The following is a 17,330-nucleotide window of genomic DNA, read 5'->3' as shown; positions in this document are numbered from 1 at the left end:
TTGCAGTGTTCAGATTAGCTGTCACATTTTACAACAGTGACTGCACTTAAAATGATTCATTAACTGTGAGTCATGTTAACTTGTCTAGTGGTTATGAAAGGCACTAAACAAATGCAACTTTTTTTTGTCACCTGCTAAAACAAAGAGAGAGTACTCTGGGGCTTTCCAGTTCACACAGACAGTCAGCGGGAGGGAGGACCTTAATGATTAGCCTTTCTATTCCACAATAACATGTTCCTGCCCCTACTCCACTTTGTTTTGGGAATGAGTTGAATTCCATTGATCCTGTCGTGAATCTCAATTTACCTGAAAACCCATTCTTATCCTCATGTGGAATGAAATTTCTCGTTCTCCATCAAGCAAAATCATTTTGAACATGCAATAAATAATACATGCTTTCCATCAGAAAGCTGGCCCATTTTCCATGCAGGATTACTCTAACATGACAGGACAGTAATCATCCGTGAAGCCCTGTAAGATGCCTGAAATACAATTTCCTAATCATTTTCCCAGTTAACGTAATGTGAGGTTAGAAAACAGTTCAATAACTCTGTGCTCCCCTTTGCCTGATTTATGCATTTTTAAATGCATTGCTCGACGCAGGACTTAAAACTCAGCACGATTTGGGCACATGATAAGGAATCCCATTGCATATGAAAGGCAGGATTTCACCACCTGATAAAACTGCTCTTATTTGATTTTTTTGACGCTGGATCACTAATTGCTCACATTTTGCAAAACTGGTCCCTTCACTTGGTTTGGGGTGTGCGCGGTATTGCAGTGATGGAAAGAAAACTTAAATAACTGCTGCAAATCTGAAATGTTAGAAAGAAAGGACATAGTGGGTATGAACAGCAAGCTTCCTCAGCAACCTTTTGAGTTCAGGTCTCTTTGTCACAGTGATGAATTGACTGTGCACTTCCAACATTTTCTATCTTCATTTGTTGAGTAAATTCCCAGCCTGTTTCCTGTAATTATGTATATCAGTGTTCTATTATTACTCAATGGGATAGCATAGAGACAGCAGAATCTAAGGGAAGTATTACACTATGACACCTGATATAATTCCTGTCTGATTGCAGCAGCTTTCAATTTAAACCGAGGAAAACAAAACCTTATTCCTTCTTTGATAATACAGCAAAAATGTTGCAGGTTTGGCTGAGAAATATTTGTACAATACAGATCAAAGCAGGTAGAGACTCATTTACTGAATAATCTTAAAGTTTGGCAAGTAAGAATGGGTCTTTGTGTGTCATTGTGTTTTATTTAGCATCCATTATTGTGAGTATCATAATCAGCTGATCCTTTAAAAGCTGTTTAAGAGGCTTTGTCGATGGTAATTACTTCAGACATACATTCTGTGATTGTTCTTGATCCGTTGACAAAGATGATTGATGGGACCCTTAAAGGGGCACTACTCACCTGATGTTATGTTTGTAGTTTGACATGTTTTAATTCACACAAAATTTCTTTAATACTGTCACTGTGCTGTTTGTCCTCAGTGAAGGTGAAGGGATTGATTTCTCACTGTTTCCAGGGGGTAAGTGTGTTGGTGGGCCTTGGAGCAGAAATTGTATAGGCCCATTCCTGCTGATACTCGACCAGCATGATTGATGAGGAATCTATTGATCTTTTGTACAATTTCCTTGTTGATTTTCTTACTCATTTTCTGCCAAATCACAAGTTCTCTCTTCATTTTAATTCAAAAGGTGGGCTTCTTAGCTTGGCACCTTCTGTATACAATGAAAGCAGGCAACTGTCACATGGTCACTATCAATAGTCCCCAGTGCTACATTGAGGGACCAGTTAGGGGAATATAATATATACTGTCTTATTGTGACAGGCATGGCTCCAGCTGGGTTAATCCCACTGGTGTTGGACTCCCCCTTAATTGGCCATATGAAACCCTCGAGTGGCAGTGGGGTGGGAACATCGACAATGGGTATTCTCATCAAGAACTTAACTCATGGAGGCAAGTAATGTTCAGGTATGACAACGTCCCATCTAACTAAATACCCTTCCCACCTCCAAACGCAACCTCAGTACAGAATAAGATTCTGCCCCATCTCTTAACAACTTTCAGCTCGACAAGTCTATGAGATTTCCCCTCAAAAATTCAGGCGCAACGTGCTTCTTCATTTATTACTGGCCCACAAAATCAATGGTCGTCTGTTTACCAGGCCACAATCTGGAATTCCCGACCTTAACTCTCTGCCCCTCAAGTTTGACTTTAAAACCTACCTACCTTTTTGCTCATCTTTCTGATGGTTTGCCCCACTATCCTTTGTCCCTTAAAAAAAAATTTAAACATCTCTCCTTGACACTCAAGACCCCCCCGCCCCAACAGCCACATTGCAGGGTTTACTATTAGCCAGAAACTAAACTGGACATGCTACATAAACCGTATGGCTATGAAAGTAGGTCAGAAGCTGGAAATCCTTCTCTGGGTAGCTCACTTCTTATATATTCAGCATCCAGACAGCCCATGTCAAAATGTCAAGGAATACTCTTCCCTTGCCTGGATGTGTGCAGCTCTAATTACACTCAAGAAGCTCAACACTATCCAGGGCAAAGCAGCTGCCCATTTGGCACCACAACCAACTTCCATTTGCTGCCACAAAATGATCTCACCATGTATTCATTGCCACTGGCTCAACATCAGAATCTCTGATTCTGCTAGTGTTATACATGTATCAATACCACTTCGACTGGGCTGGCTAAAGAATGCAGTTTCCATCACTGACTCAGTGGCATTTATGGATGGGCATGAGATGCTGACACAGCCAGTGAATGTCTACATTACTTGGAATTATTAAAAAAAAACCCACACTTGAACAAAACGTCAGAGTCACCTGTTGCTGCATTCAGTGTCCACTGAATGCTCACCAGCCTCATCACCACACCCTGCTCAGCACACACATTCACCATGCCCCTATTGCTGTACCCCACTTGCCATGTCCCGATCACCTCATACTGCTCACCACCTCCCGGTCACTGCCACTCAGCTCTCAGCAGCTAGTTTGCAACCTATTGGATTCTCCGGAATGGGACGAGGGGAGTTCCCTCGATAAAGGATGTTATGTCTGGGAGCCTGACCACCGCATTCAATGAAACACCAACCGAGGAGAATGGATAATGATCGGGTCCTGCAGCAATCTCTCCCTCATCCATCTCCACAGCTGGAGGAGGGACCTGTAACATCTGGTTTCAAACCAGGGAAAAGTAAAGCTGCATTTGTTCTGATATCTTTACGTTGCTGAAATTATGGAAGATCCTATTTGTTGATGTATGCACCAAACGCAGCTGCACATGAAGCGTTCTGGCATAAGAGAAAAAAGATGTTCTTTAAAGTTCTCAACCACAAGCCAGTAAGCGATTAAACTTGAAGTGACCTCACCTGATTTCAATTAGACTTTTTTTTAAAAAAAGGAACATTGTTTCACCATTGCAGCAGAATGATACGATGAACATTTGTTAGTGTTCATATTCCTACCCCTAAATCATAATGCACACAGTCATTTTTAACCTGAAGGCTCCCCAGAGATGTATGACCCAGTTCTGTCCAGGGTTTGGGATTTATACATAACACATTCTGTCACGAACCTTGCTGGAGCTGACCTGGTGCTAATCCTGACCCTGGTGGGATGCTTAAATAGTCATGCTGGGCAAGGGCAGTTGACCCACGCTGAACCTTGAAATCATTCATCGAACAAGACAAAAGGACGACAGCAGAAATCTGTAACATCTGCAGATTCAAGTCTTACATACATCCCAGCTCCAGTCAGTCAGTAATTGTGCAGTCTGAAGACCAATTATTTTGTAGTAAAACACTGGGAAATTGGGCTATAATAGTCTAAAAACCTATACAAAAACAAAGACACTGAAAAAAATGCAATAATGTTATCAGCAACTATTTACAACTTGACTTATTACATTTCCAAGCCAGGAAAATGAAAAATCAATGCAGCTTCTGATTTGGCTTACCATTTCCATTGACTGATTGGCTTTTGGAGGAGTCTTTAAAGGTGTTCAATTATGAACTTGTCTGCTAGGGTTAGAAGGCCTGTCGTTTGTTTTCATTCCTGACAGGAGGTATCATTGCTTCTTGACCCTTCAATATTCTGCTTGCTGAACTAGATCCAGCTTAGCATACAGAATATTTAGTGTGGATTGAATTACAAGCTGCTGTGATGAATGCCAGAGGAAGGATTATTAAGTTCTTGGTCTGTACGACAGCTGAGGACAAAGTAACAAGGACATGTAAGGAAGCACTATCAAGGGTAGCAAATAAATGTACTGGGATACAAAGGCAGAGGACAAAAAAGGACCACTTAAGGATGGACAGGAGTGTAACAAGGCCAGGTACAGAAAAGTAGGCCAGGAATAAAACATCAGAAATTGTTTGAATGTCTTTTTATGACGTTTGCCTGATTTATTGCTGGTGTGACGTTTGAGTAATCACTGAGTGTTGCAAAAGCTCCTGAACTGCCTCAAATATGAACAGGTTCACAAAGGTTCCCAGCTAATATTGACACACTCCCTTTCAATATTGGCATTCTCTCAGACATCGCCTGTCAATATTAACACTCTCTCATACATTCCCTGTTAATATTGACAGGTCCTCATGCCTGGGATCAGAGGTATGCTCAGAATCTGAATGATACTATATAAATGGCAATGTTTTTGCTCCTTGATCTCTTTTTGTAGAAGAGCTTTCAAATGGGTGTCCATTTATCTGCTCCTCCCAATATATGAGCTGTTACACAGTCTGTTCTGCTGAGTTGGTCTGTCGCTTCTCGACCTCCGAGTTTGACATTGAAAATGGTATTGGAGTCCTATTGGGAGTTTATGGCAGAGTTTAGTGGAACTTAAGACTGAAATAGAAAATGACGAAAAGGTCTGAATTTGTTTGTAGAAGAAATCATGCAAGTACAGTGCTTTTTATGATCCATAGCGAAAATAAAGAAATGTTAATAGGCCATTTGAAATGGGTGAAATGATGAGTCTTCAAGCTGGCAAAAGCATTGATTTTTCCTTGGTTCAACTTCTATTGTCATCAATGAATTGCATGAGATTAACAAAGTGACCACAGCACTTCAATGCAGTTAATGAAGTGGATATAATATAGCCTCTAATAAATTCATCGAGTCACACAGTAATACAGAATAGCATCAGACCCTTTGGTCCAACTAATCCATGCTGATCATGTTCCCAAACCAAACTAGTCTCAACTCCTGCATTTGGCCCTTATCCTTCCACTTTCTGATTCATGAGCTTAGCCAAATGTTTCTCAAACTTTGTAGCTGTACACACATCCACCACTTCCTCTGGCAGTTCATTCCACACACTAACCACTGTTTAAAATAGTTGCCCCTCATGTCCTTTTTAAAATCTTTGTCCTCTCACCTTAAAAATATGCTTGCTAGTTTCCCCATCTTAGGGAAAAGATCTTCACCTTATCTATACCTCTCATGATTTTATAGACTTCCATAAAGGTCACCCCTCAACCTTCTACGCTCTAGTAAAAATAGTCCCAGCCTATTTTTGAAACTTAAACCCTTCACTTCCCCGAAAAATCCTGGTGAATCTTTTCTGAACCCTCTAGTTTAATAATATCCTTCCTATAACAGGGTGACCAGAACTGCGCACAGTACTCCAGAAGAGGCCTCACTAAAGTGCCCTAGAAACTCGACAAGACATCCCAACTCCAATACTCTAAAAGGTAATGCAAGATGTTATACAAGGTAAAAGGAAGAACTTGACCTTAAAGGATTATAGGCTTAGGAAGAGATACAAGCAAATATGGTCCGGCTTTGCAAGCTATTTTCTGATTTCTCCACCACTTTCTCAAGTTTGCAGAGAGATGGACAACTATTGGCCTTGCCACACACAACTCAGATTAAAATGGCCCCAGATACCATCAAAAATAAAGCATCAATGAAGCAGCATCATGACATCCAGTACATAATCATTAAAGTTGGCATATTAGAGATCATCAGATAAATTTGAAAATGCTTGCAAAATACTTAGTGAAAACATTTATTTTTTTTTAACATACTCAGGAAGGCTTCATTCAAGAATCTCCATATTCTTTGGTGATGTAAGACTCAGTAAATACCTTGCTCCCTTCCATGCACATATCCCACTTTCCAATCTTCACCCATCTACTCACTTAGCAGCCTGCCCTTTCTAACAGCATTGCAATAGCACAGATTTCCCCAAGGCCCCCATAGGGATTGAAAAGCAATACAATTTCACTATAATCATCTGGGATATAGACCATTCACCCCACTCCATGAGTCTATCAGTGTTCCTCTGGCAAATGGCTTTATAAATATGCAATTCTTGTCTAACCCAGTGATGCCTTTTTTGGGGGAGGAAAGGAAGTGAATGTATCATGATTCTCAGTGAGGCTTCAAAACATGGGAAAACCTCCAATGGGTTTACAGCCATCCCTGCAGAATTAAACTGAGGATGACAAGATATCTAAAATCAGAATTATTATTGCCAGAAGACTCAATTTCAGAGATAGGCTAAATAGAACACAACATTGGACATTGTTGAGGAGGAATGTCTTGAGGTATCAGTCTCAGTCTCACTTGGAAGGTATTCCAAGATAGAAACTGAACAAGCAAATGCGCTCCTGCACACAGCTGGAAGCATCGTAAATGATAAATGAAAAATCAGACAGAGGTATCGAGAATCTTTGACAATTACTTAAACACAGACCTAACAAAATTCTTTAAAAGGCAGGAATTAATAAAAGAGTTCAATATTCAGATGAATCCATAAACAGTTTCATTAATGGTCACAGGTTAGTGGAGGAATTTTGAGCAATATTATTGTAGTAATGCAAGGCCAGAATTCACAAGTGACTGGATTATTGTTAGCATTATTGGTGAGTATTTGTCAGATTTATTACAGTCTAAAGAAGGTCTAGCTTTGGAGAAAATCTTTCAGATAGTCAATAATGCTGAGACCTTGATGCAAAACAGAGAAGTTAAATCTTTTCACAAGAGATATACAGAATGCATCCATGTCTACCACAGAAAACATAAAAGACAAGCTAATGCAATGGGTAGGTCAGAAGCCAACCAGCAAAAGCCCTAGATGTGCTGTGGAGCCAAGAAACTGCACAGGTACAAACGGTGCCCAAATTCTAACATCAAATGGATTTTTTTTTAAATTTTAAGAGCACAGATAATCTTCATAAAACTTCCTGAAATTGGACATAGCAACAGAAGAGTAATATCGCAAATTCCTAACCATGCAAATAAATAAAATGAAAGTAGAACAGTCATCAGAAGGTAAACACTATTTAACAGGGGAAATAACTAAACCAGGTCAAACCTTTTGACACACAGACATTTATATCCATGAGTTTCAAATTAGTTATGAAAATATTCTCTAATGGGAAGCTATACATGGTTCAAGGCATTGCATTGAATGTTCAAGGTATGCTACAAACAGCTCTCCAGCATAGAGACACTATCTACACAAAAACCTTTATGTGCTTCATAAACAAGAATTATCACTGCTGAATATCCACTTTGACCTCACTCAAAAGGCAGAAGAGATTCAAACATCAAAGAGTCAAAGAAAAGGAAAGAACTAACAAGCAAGCAAAATCCCTGAGCTTGCCTATGCTGGATTAAACAAAAAAATCCATACTACACATGAGAATGGAAAGCTGTGACAACAGTGGCTTAGCAGAAATGTTTTCCACTACTGTAGAAACTGAAAGACTCCAGGTTCCAAGTGGCAATGTGGTTTAAAATAAAGTGCAAGGAAAGGGGCAGATATTGAACTATCTATACCACTTGAGAATGAATAGTGATAGACAGACAATTGAATCAGATGCAGGTGAGTTAAGATTGTTACCCAGGATAATGAGCAAATTACCCCTCCAGATTCAACTCTCTCATTAAAGGTGAATTGATTGGGAAGGAAAAGGCCAATCAAAATGCTCATGCTCTTCACCTTCCAATCAAGGGCATCCAGGATCCATCACAAAACTGGAGTCAATTGGAATTTGGGGAGAAAAGCCACTCTTTGGCATCATACGTCATACAAATGAAGGTGGTAGGGTTGTTGGAGGCCAGTAATCCTGGTTTCAGGGCATTTCCACAGGAGTTCCTTAAAGTGATGAACTTGGCCAAACCATCATCAGCTGCTTTATCAATGATCTTCCCTCCCGTAAGGTCAGAAGTGAGGACGTTTTCCAATAATTGCACAGTGTATAGCACCGTTTGTCATTTCTTGGATGCTGAAGCAAAATGCACCCAAATAGAACATAGAACATAGAACATTACACACAGCACAGGCCCTTCGGCCCTCGATGTTGTGCCAACCTGTCATACCGATCTTAAGCCCATCTAACCTACACTATTCCATGTACGTCCATATGCTTGTCCAATGATGACTTAAATGCACCTAAAGTTGGCGAATCTACTACCGTTGCAGGTAAAGCATTCCATTCCCTTACTACTCTCTGAGTAAAGAAACTACCTCTGACATCTGCCCTATATCTTTCACCCCTCAATTGAAAGCTATGCCCCCTCGTGCTCGCCGTCACCATCCTAGGAAAAAGGCTCTTCCTATCCACCCTATCTAACCCTAAGATTATTTTATATGTTTCAATTAAGTCACCTCTCAACCTTCTTCTCTCTAATGAAAACAGCCTCAAGTCCCTCCGCCTTTCCTCGTAAGACCTTCCCTCCATACCAGGCAACATCCTAGTAAACCTCCTCTGCACCCTTTCCAAAGCTTCCACATCCTTCTTATAATGCGATGACCAGAACTGTACACAATACTCCAAGTGCGGCTGCACCAGAGTTTTGTACAGCTTCACCATAACCTCTTGGTTCCGGAACTCGATCCCTCTATTAATAAAAGCTAAAACACTGTATGCCTTCTTAACAGCCCTGTCAACCTGGGTGGCAACTTTCAAGGATCTGTGTACATGGACACTGAGATCTCTCTGCTCATCTACACTGCTAAGAATCTCACCATTAGCCCTGTACTTTGCCTTCCGGTTACTCCTACCAAAGTGCATCACCTCACACTTTTCTGCATTAAACTCCATTTGCCACCTCTCAGCCCAGCTCTGCAGCTTATCTATGTCTCTCTGCAACCTACAGCATCCTTCGTCACTATCCACAACTCCACCGACCTTAGTGTCATCTGCAAATTTACTAACCTATCCTTCTACGCCTTCATCCAGGTCAAATACAACAAGACCAGGGCAATCTCCAAGATAACAAAGTGTGGAGGTGGATGAACACAGCAGGCCATGCAGCCTCTTAGGATCACAAAAGCTGATGTTCCGGGCCTAGACCCATCATCAGAAAAGGGCTGACAAGTGGCAAATAACATATGCATCACACAAATGCTGAGAAATGACCATTTCCATCTAGAGAGAATTTAACCACCACCCCTTGATATTCAATGGCATTGTCATTACTGAATATCAACCACCTGAAAGTCACTGTTGACCTGAAACTGAACTCGATCATCAATGTTCATATTGTGGCTACAAGAGCAAGTCAGTGACCTGGGATCCTGCAGCGAGTAACCAACTTCCTGACTACCCAAAGCCCCTCCACCATCTACAAGGCATGAATCAGGAGTGTGATGGAATACACCCGTGTTGCCTGAACGGGTACAATCCAAAAACATTCAAAAAGCTTGACACAATTAACAATAAAGCCGCCAGCTTGATTGGGATCACATCCACAAACATCCGATCACTCCACCGTCAGCAACGTCTACAAAATGTTCAGCAGAAATTTACTCAGGCTCCTCAGACAGCACTTTCTAAACCCATGGCCACTACCATCCAGAAGGTCAAGGATGGCAGATACTTAGGAACTCCACCAGCTGCAAGTTTTTCTCCAAGCAACTCACCATCCTGACTTGGAAACATATCACTGCCTTTTCATTGTTACTGGGTAAAAATCCTGAAATCCTAGTGGCATTCCGAGTGTAGCATTACCAAATGTAATGGTTCAAGAAGGCAGCTCACCACCTTCCCAAGGGCAACTAAGAATAAGCAGTAAATGGTCGGCCAGTCAGTGATGCCTATGTCTTCTGAATAAATGAATAAAATCAAAGTACATGCTATTGTTTCACCAAGGCAACGGTGACACATGAAATGGCACCTTAAAATACGATGCTGATGCGTGGAGACATGTGGGGGGAAACGAGCTTGCAGTACATTCCAAACAGACTGTACCGCACAATCCTAGCACAACTAGAGCAGGCAAAGACTGTCTGTCAGTGTGTTCTGTCTATTTAATAAGTAAAATAATCTGAGACCCTGCACATTGCGGATGGAACAGGAATAGGAATCGGATGGTTAACTTCTGACTTTCATAGGAGTGAAATTCTTCAAATTGATGAGTGGCTGACTAAAGTTGAGTTGGTCTCTCATTGGAAATGTAAGGGCCATTGACTCAAAAATACTTACTGGGTTTCATCCCTCTTATTTGACAGGTGAATTATATCAAGTATATTACAGCAATGAAGAAAATAACAAACATCAGAAATAAGTGTACGTTGTTCATAAAAGTACATGAATAAATCTTAGTGTTGCCTCAGATAATTTCACTTATGTAAAATACAGCACAGGGTAATAATTCCGCTTGACACAATCTTAGTTGTTAAAGTGAAATATTAATTGTCTCACTTCTGCCTCTGTTATCTGCAAACTGTTGAAAAGTTGGTTGGAATCATATTGTCTACCCTCCCTACTGGTTCATTAGAATGATTACTGCCATGTTCTTTCACTTGTAATTCTATTTACCTGCAAGATCCCCAAGCTGTTAATATAACGGGACAGACTAGTGCCAGTTGTAACCTTCATGCCTGACTTACACATTAAGAACAATACTTGAATGTAAAATGTTGCGGAAAGAGTTCATTGCTCATATTGCTATGTATTCCTGTGTGAATAAAACTCATTAAATTAGTGGATTACACCTCCGCATATTCATTTTAACTTATATGTTACATTATATTAAAGTAGCAACTTCAATCATGCTGACTTTTGTCTGCAAATGTAGATAAAAGCCCAGACTGAATGAGGCTTCTTGCCCTATTAGCATATGCCATGTAATTATTTGGAATGTGCAATGCCCCTAATCTTAATTGGATCATTCTCCTCTCAATAATTGCCTAAATTGTTGTTTGTAATTCATCATTTAAATGATTTATCCCAATTATTTATGCTGACCAAAGATTGACATTGTTAATTCAGCTTTTAAATTGGGGTTTTTTAGCACCCTTCCTTCAGCATGGCGAGCACTCATTGAACTCCAAAATTTCTTCCTTCATGTGTACGTGAACAATTCTGTGCCATACTGGTGGGCAGTAGCAGTCAACATCTTTCAGACGTACGAAGAGAAAGCAAGCAAAATGCCATTCAATGTGCAACTCTGATTCCTCATCAGGAGTCCCATGATGGAGCTAAATATTCCAGGCTAAAACCATTTCTTTGTTCAGGAACAATTCTGTGGCAGCTCCTACTATACTACAAGCTTTTGATACTTCCAGTACTTGCTTCAAGTTGCAAGTGTCCACAAGGAGTGGTGTAGCAGATACATGGGTGACCGTTGGAGATTTGGTACAGATTGGAAAGCCAATTGGTCCCTATCTGCACCGTACAGACTCCGGTTCTATTCTGTAATCTGCAACACCAACACTCCCATTCAGAACTAGACCCTTGTCAGCTCCACACTCCTCTCCAATCCCACCATACTTTCCCCTGCAACCGCAGGAATTGCTACACTTGCCCCCCACACCACCTCACTCACCCCCATCCCAGGCCCCAAGATGACTTTCCACAATTAGCAGATGTTCACCTGCACATCTGCTAATGTGGAATACTGCATCCGCTGTACCACTTGTGGCTTCCTCTACATCGGTGAAACTAAGCGGAGTCTTGGGGACTGCTTTGCAGAACACCCGCGGTCGGTTCACAATAAACAACTGCACCTCCCTGTCGCGAACCATTTTAACTCCCCCTCCCATCCCTTAGACAACATGTCCATCCTGGGCCTCCTGAAGCGCTGTAATGATGCCACCCATAGGTTGCAAGAACAGTACTCATAATCTGCTTGGGAACCCAGCGGCCCAATGGTATCAATGTGGATTTCGCAGGCTTCAAAATCTCCCCCTCCCCCACTGCATCCCAAAACCAGCCCAGCTCACCTCCGCCTCCCTAACCTGTTCTTCCTCTCACCTATCCCCTCTTCCCACCTCAAGCCTCACCTCCATTTCCAACCTACTAACTTCATCCCTGCCCCTTGACCTGTCCGTCCTCCCCGGACTGACCTATCCCCTCCCTACCTCCCCACCTATACTTTCCTCTCCACCTATCTTCTCCTCTATCTATCTTCGGTCCGTCTCCCCCTCTCTCCCTATTTATTTCAGAATCCCGTCCCCATCCCCCTTTTCCAATGAAGGGTCTAGGCCTGAAACGTCAGCTTTTGTGCTCCTAAGATGTTGCTTGGCCTGCTGTGTTCTTCCAGCTCCACACTTTGTTATCTTACATCTTACCTCCCCTGTGTTACAGTTGCTTTGGCCATCGTGCATTAGCAGTAAAAAATCCAGTGGCAAGAAATGTGGACCAGAAGCAGTGTTGTCTTCCCAAGCCAATAGAAATGGTAATCACACAAAACCTCTGTGGGAGGGCGACAGATTGTTTGTAAGCAGACTCCTAATTAGAATCTGGTTGTTACAAGATACTAAGAAAGGGAAACATTTTAGACCTGTCCTTAAAGCATCCCTCAAGGATCAACATCCCTGCCAACTCAGAGGAATCCCTGGCCAGCGACCCATCAGCATGTTAAACGTTCATTCAGGAAAACAGTGAAAAATTTCAGTGAGAAAATTCATCGAGGTGAAGTCAAAGCTTGTGACCCTCAGCTGCCTGACCTTTTACCTCCCCTGCATGTGACAGCATCTGCAGAACATCAATGGATCTCCGTGATCTATAGCACAGAAAAACATCAGTAAAGTTACAGAGATCATCAAAACTGAATTGAGTTTATACTTGATCCCATGACAGCCTAAGAAGACAATATATTTGAGGTTCTCCATTTTACCCATGGATACAGGACTCATTTCATTCCTCCTCCACTAAGGCCTCTGGCATCTGCCACTTGTGACGGTGAGCCAATGTAGCCCTTTGTCACTAGAGAACAGGGCATCCCATGAGAGATAGGGGAGACAGCATGTTGCAAAGAAATGAAACAAGAAGAGTTAATAACTGACGCTAATATAGAAAAGACAGAAATAATTGAAGCAGAGGGTAGGAATATAATAGAGAGATTGAACAGTAAACTAATACTGCGAGAGGGGACATGTGTGAGTGGGTAAAACAAGAATGATAGATTTGAATATTGAGAGATTGGGTCATAGTTGTTCATTTTCTCAACCCAGGGAGTTCTGTTGAGTTGAAAATTGCATTTTAAGCATTATCTTTAACAACATTGCCTCAGAAACACATTAAATGTGGTGCTTCACGATAACTGCTGGGAACTAAAAACACCAATTCAGTCAATTACTGAGGTGGATCATATTAACTTTAGCTAGTCTGTTCACTTTCTGATAATATTATACTACCAGATCATCACAATCTGATCAGTTTCTGCTCCACCAGCAGATAATAGGACAGTGTTGAAAATGTATTTTATTGGAATGAATCAAGGTCCGCAAAACAATGTTTAGACTGTAATAGCTAATTGAGATTTATCATAAAATAAATGTAGGATTACATGAAATGACAGGGTATGCAGCACAGAAACAGGCCATTAGTCCCCACATGCCTGTACTAGTGTTAATGCTCCACTCGGTACTCCTACTTTTCCTCATGTAAATCTAACATAGTAACCATCTATTATCTTCCCTCCCACATGCTTGCCTAGCTCTTCTCAAAAGCATCTATACTCGTCATTTTAACTACTCCCTCTGATAGCTTCTCACCACTCTTGGTGAAGACATTTCTGCTGAAATTCCCATTTCTTATACATTACAGGTCTCTAGCTATGCGCCTTTTCAAAGTGGAAACCATCCATTATGTCAAAATCTTTCCCAACTTTAAACACTCCTATTACATTTCATTTTTCAAGAAGAAATTTTCCAGAATGTTCATCTTCTCTTGACATATCTACCCCCACATTTCTCCCATCATTCTTGTATGAATATAATTGATGTTTGCGGTATTGATATCTAACACTTCCCTGAACATTAAGCTACCTAATTGCTCTGATTGCAATGAATGATTTGAAAGGAATTCCAATTGCAAGATTTCTTTTGTGTAGAAAAAAAACTACCTATTTTTCATCAGATTCAAAATAAGTATCCGCCCACATGAACACACTGAAGAAAGCCGAATTCAAAGGGGGACAGAGAAAGCTGTTGTACCTTTTCATAGAAGAAAGGGGAAAGAAAAGAGCTTCTAAGGCACTAACTACAGAGTGGAGCAGGTTCTCAGGCTGAAAGAGGTGTAGGCCCAGAGTTGTCGTAGCGTTGGAGAATGAGGCATATTCCTGACCTTTGTCTGTAAGTGTTTCGAAGTACTGGTTTGTAATTCTGTTGTTAGAGGCTGGCAGGGGACTTATGATTGTTAACACAGCTCAGAATGGAGCGTCTGAGTAAGGAAAACCTTATGGTTGCTTTGGTCTGGTAATTGAAATTTACCTTATGTTTTTTCCCACCAAATCATTAAAGTTTTCTAAAGGTATTGGGAGACACAACGTTTTCTCCACAAACTTCATTACAAAGAACACATTTTGTAACTTGTCATGCATACAGTAAAACCTTGCCGTTCCTGACCATGTGTGTCATGGAGCCCAAATTAAACTTAAGGAATTAATATAATCACTGACAAGAATTAAAATGGAAAAGTATGTGCCTCAAAAGGCAAATTTAAAAGGCGTTTAGAAGGGTGGGCTTTATTTGACAGACTTTAGAGACTTTTTAGAAGAGACAATAAATTGTCAGTGAGCCATTTTAACTAGTAGAATTTCAAACAAGGCCTTTGATAAAACACCACATAAAGACTGTTTTACAACCTGCTCTTAGCAGATAGCAAGAATGAAATATGAATATGGATTTGCAAATGGCCAAGAAATGCAGACAGCTGATAGTTAAAAGGGCCGTTACTCTGTAGCAGGGGAAGAGGAGCATTTCGGGAATTGATGCTATAATCCCTCCAGTTCTTGCTATTCACACAGGCCCCAAAACACAGGCTCAAGACAAGGTTACTGAATTCACATGGGAAGACTGAGAACTTCTGGTTTACACATGGGCTGACTAGCAGTAATAGAAATTCATTATGGGCAATCAATTGTAATGAAAAAAAAAGGATCTAAAGGGAAGGGAAGGTTGGGAATGAGCTATGGATCATGTTGTGTGAAAGCAGTATATGCAACACAATGCCTTGAGAGATAAGCATGAGAAAATGTTCAATGAACAAAGTGGTTTATTTAATACTTCCATATGAGAAGCTGATTGCTGCTTATTTCAAACTGAGTTTTGTTTTATTTTAATTAAATTCCTGTTGCATGAAGCCTCAATTATTATGAAGCAAAAACCTTTAATCAGAAGTAATAGCAAGTATATTTTTGGGCAGGGCACTGCATAGCACAGACAGGACAAGGAGGGTATCTGATTGAGTGAGTTCGGTGCTCATAGTAGATACCAGAAAATTGCAAGTATCACATTCCCAGCAATAAGATTCCTCAACTTGACAAGTACAAATGAAAACTGAAACATGTTACATCTGGAAACAAACTTCTCTACCAAAAATAGGTTTCAAACAGCGATCTAGCAGTGACGTCACTTGACTAGAAATCAAAAAGCCTAGGCTAATCTTCTGGGTTTGAATCCCATCTTGTGAAATTTCACTATGGTCAATAAAAGAGTTAGAATTACAAGATAGTCTCATGGTGACTGTGTTTCATAAAAATACTCTTTGGTTTCAGGATGGAATCTGCCATCCTTGTCTGGCCTGATCACTTTGCCTCCCTCTTGAATGATGGCTACTAACAACAATAAAAAGCTGATTAGTGTTTTCTCCCTGATTAGTAGTGAGATAAGACAGGAATACTGTTACCTATTTTGCTCTGGTTGAGGGGGCAAGGCAAGGCTGGGATGCTGTGAACATTCAGTTGGCTGCAAAGAGAGCAAATGCTAACGGAGCAATCAAGCAGCCCTGAGAAGTACCCTGATCATCACTGACAGATTGTGGGCATCACTGGCTAAGCTGACCCCCTTCTGAACTGCCCTTGAGAAGGTAGTGGTGAGCTGCTTTCTTGAACCACTGAGGTCCATGTACTACAGGTTGACTCACAATGCCCTTAGGGAGGGAATTCCAGGATTTTGACCCAGTGGCAGTGAAGAATGGCAATATATTTCTAAATCAGGACAGTGAGTGGCTTGGAGGGGAACTTGTAGCTGGTGGTGTTCTCAATATCTACTGACCTTCTGCTTCTAGATGGAAGTCATTGTGGGTTTGGAAGGTGCTGTCTAAGGATCTTTGGTAAATATCTGCAGTTCAGCTTGTAGATAGTACATGCCACTGCTAATAAGCTTTGATGGTGGAGGGAATGGATGCTTGTAGATGTAGTGCCATTCAAGCGAGCTGCTTTGTCCTGGATGGTGTCAAGCGTCTTGAGTGTTGTTGTGGCTGCACTCATCCAGGCAAGTGGGGAGTACTCCATCACACTCCTGACTTGTGCCTTGTAGATGGTGGGCAGGCTTTGGGGACTCAGAAGGTGAGTTGCAACATTCCAAACCTCTGAAGTGATCTTGTAGCCACAAGTCCAGTTCAGTTTCTGGTCAATGGTAACCCCCAAGGCTGTTGACAGAGGAGATTTAATGGTGATAACATTGAATGTCAAGGAGGGGTGGTTAGATTCTCCCTTATTGGAGATGGTCACTGCCTGGTACATGTATACACAAATGTTGAATGTTACTTACTACATGTCAGCATAAGCCTGGATACTATCCGGGTCTTGCTGCATTTGGACGTAGACTGTTTCAGTATCTTAGGAGTTGTGAGTGGTGCTGAACAGCATATAGCCATCAGTGAACATCTCCATTTCTTTCTTTAAGATGGCGAGAAGGTCATTGATGGAGCAGCTGGAGATGGTCGAACCTGAGGAACTCCGACAGAAATGACCTGAACCAGAGATGACTTACGGCCAACTATCAAAACTATGTTCTTCGGTGGTCAGGTATGACTGCAACCGGTGGAGAGTTTGCTCCTGATTCCTATTGACTCCAGTTCTGTTTGGCCTCCTTGATGCCATACTTGTGGAAAT

General features: G+C 41.2%; 1 long non-coding RNA gene across 2 annotated transcripts in view; it reads left to right on the top strand.

Annotated features, from left to right (window-relative positions):
* The window catches only part of LOC125464690 (uncharacterized), a 137,464-nt gene that overhangs the window by 28,180 nt on the left and 91,954 nt on the right, over nt 1-17,330 (top strand). The window contains exon 2 of one of the 2 annotated variants that reach the window (XR_009447304.1): nt 17,122-17,243. The exons of the other annotated variant lie outside the window; for it this stretch is intronic. This is a non-coding gene — a long non-coding RNA (uncharacterized LOC125464690). The remainder of the gene's footprint in view (nt 1-17,121; nt 17,244-17,330) is intronic. 2 annotated transcript variants of the gene reach the window in all.

This window comes from Stegostoma tigrinum, chromosome 27 (assembly GCF_030684315.1).
Source record: "Stegostoma tigrinum isolate sSteTig4 chromosome 27, sSteTig4.hap1, whole genome shotgun sequence".
In the NCBI taxonomy this organism is placed as follows: domain Eukaryota; kingdom Metazoa; phylum Chordata; class Chondrichthyes; order Orectolobiformes; family Stegostomatidae; genus Stegostoma; species Stegostoma tigrinum.
This window is presented reverse-complemented; position numbering and strand designations above follow the sequence as displayed.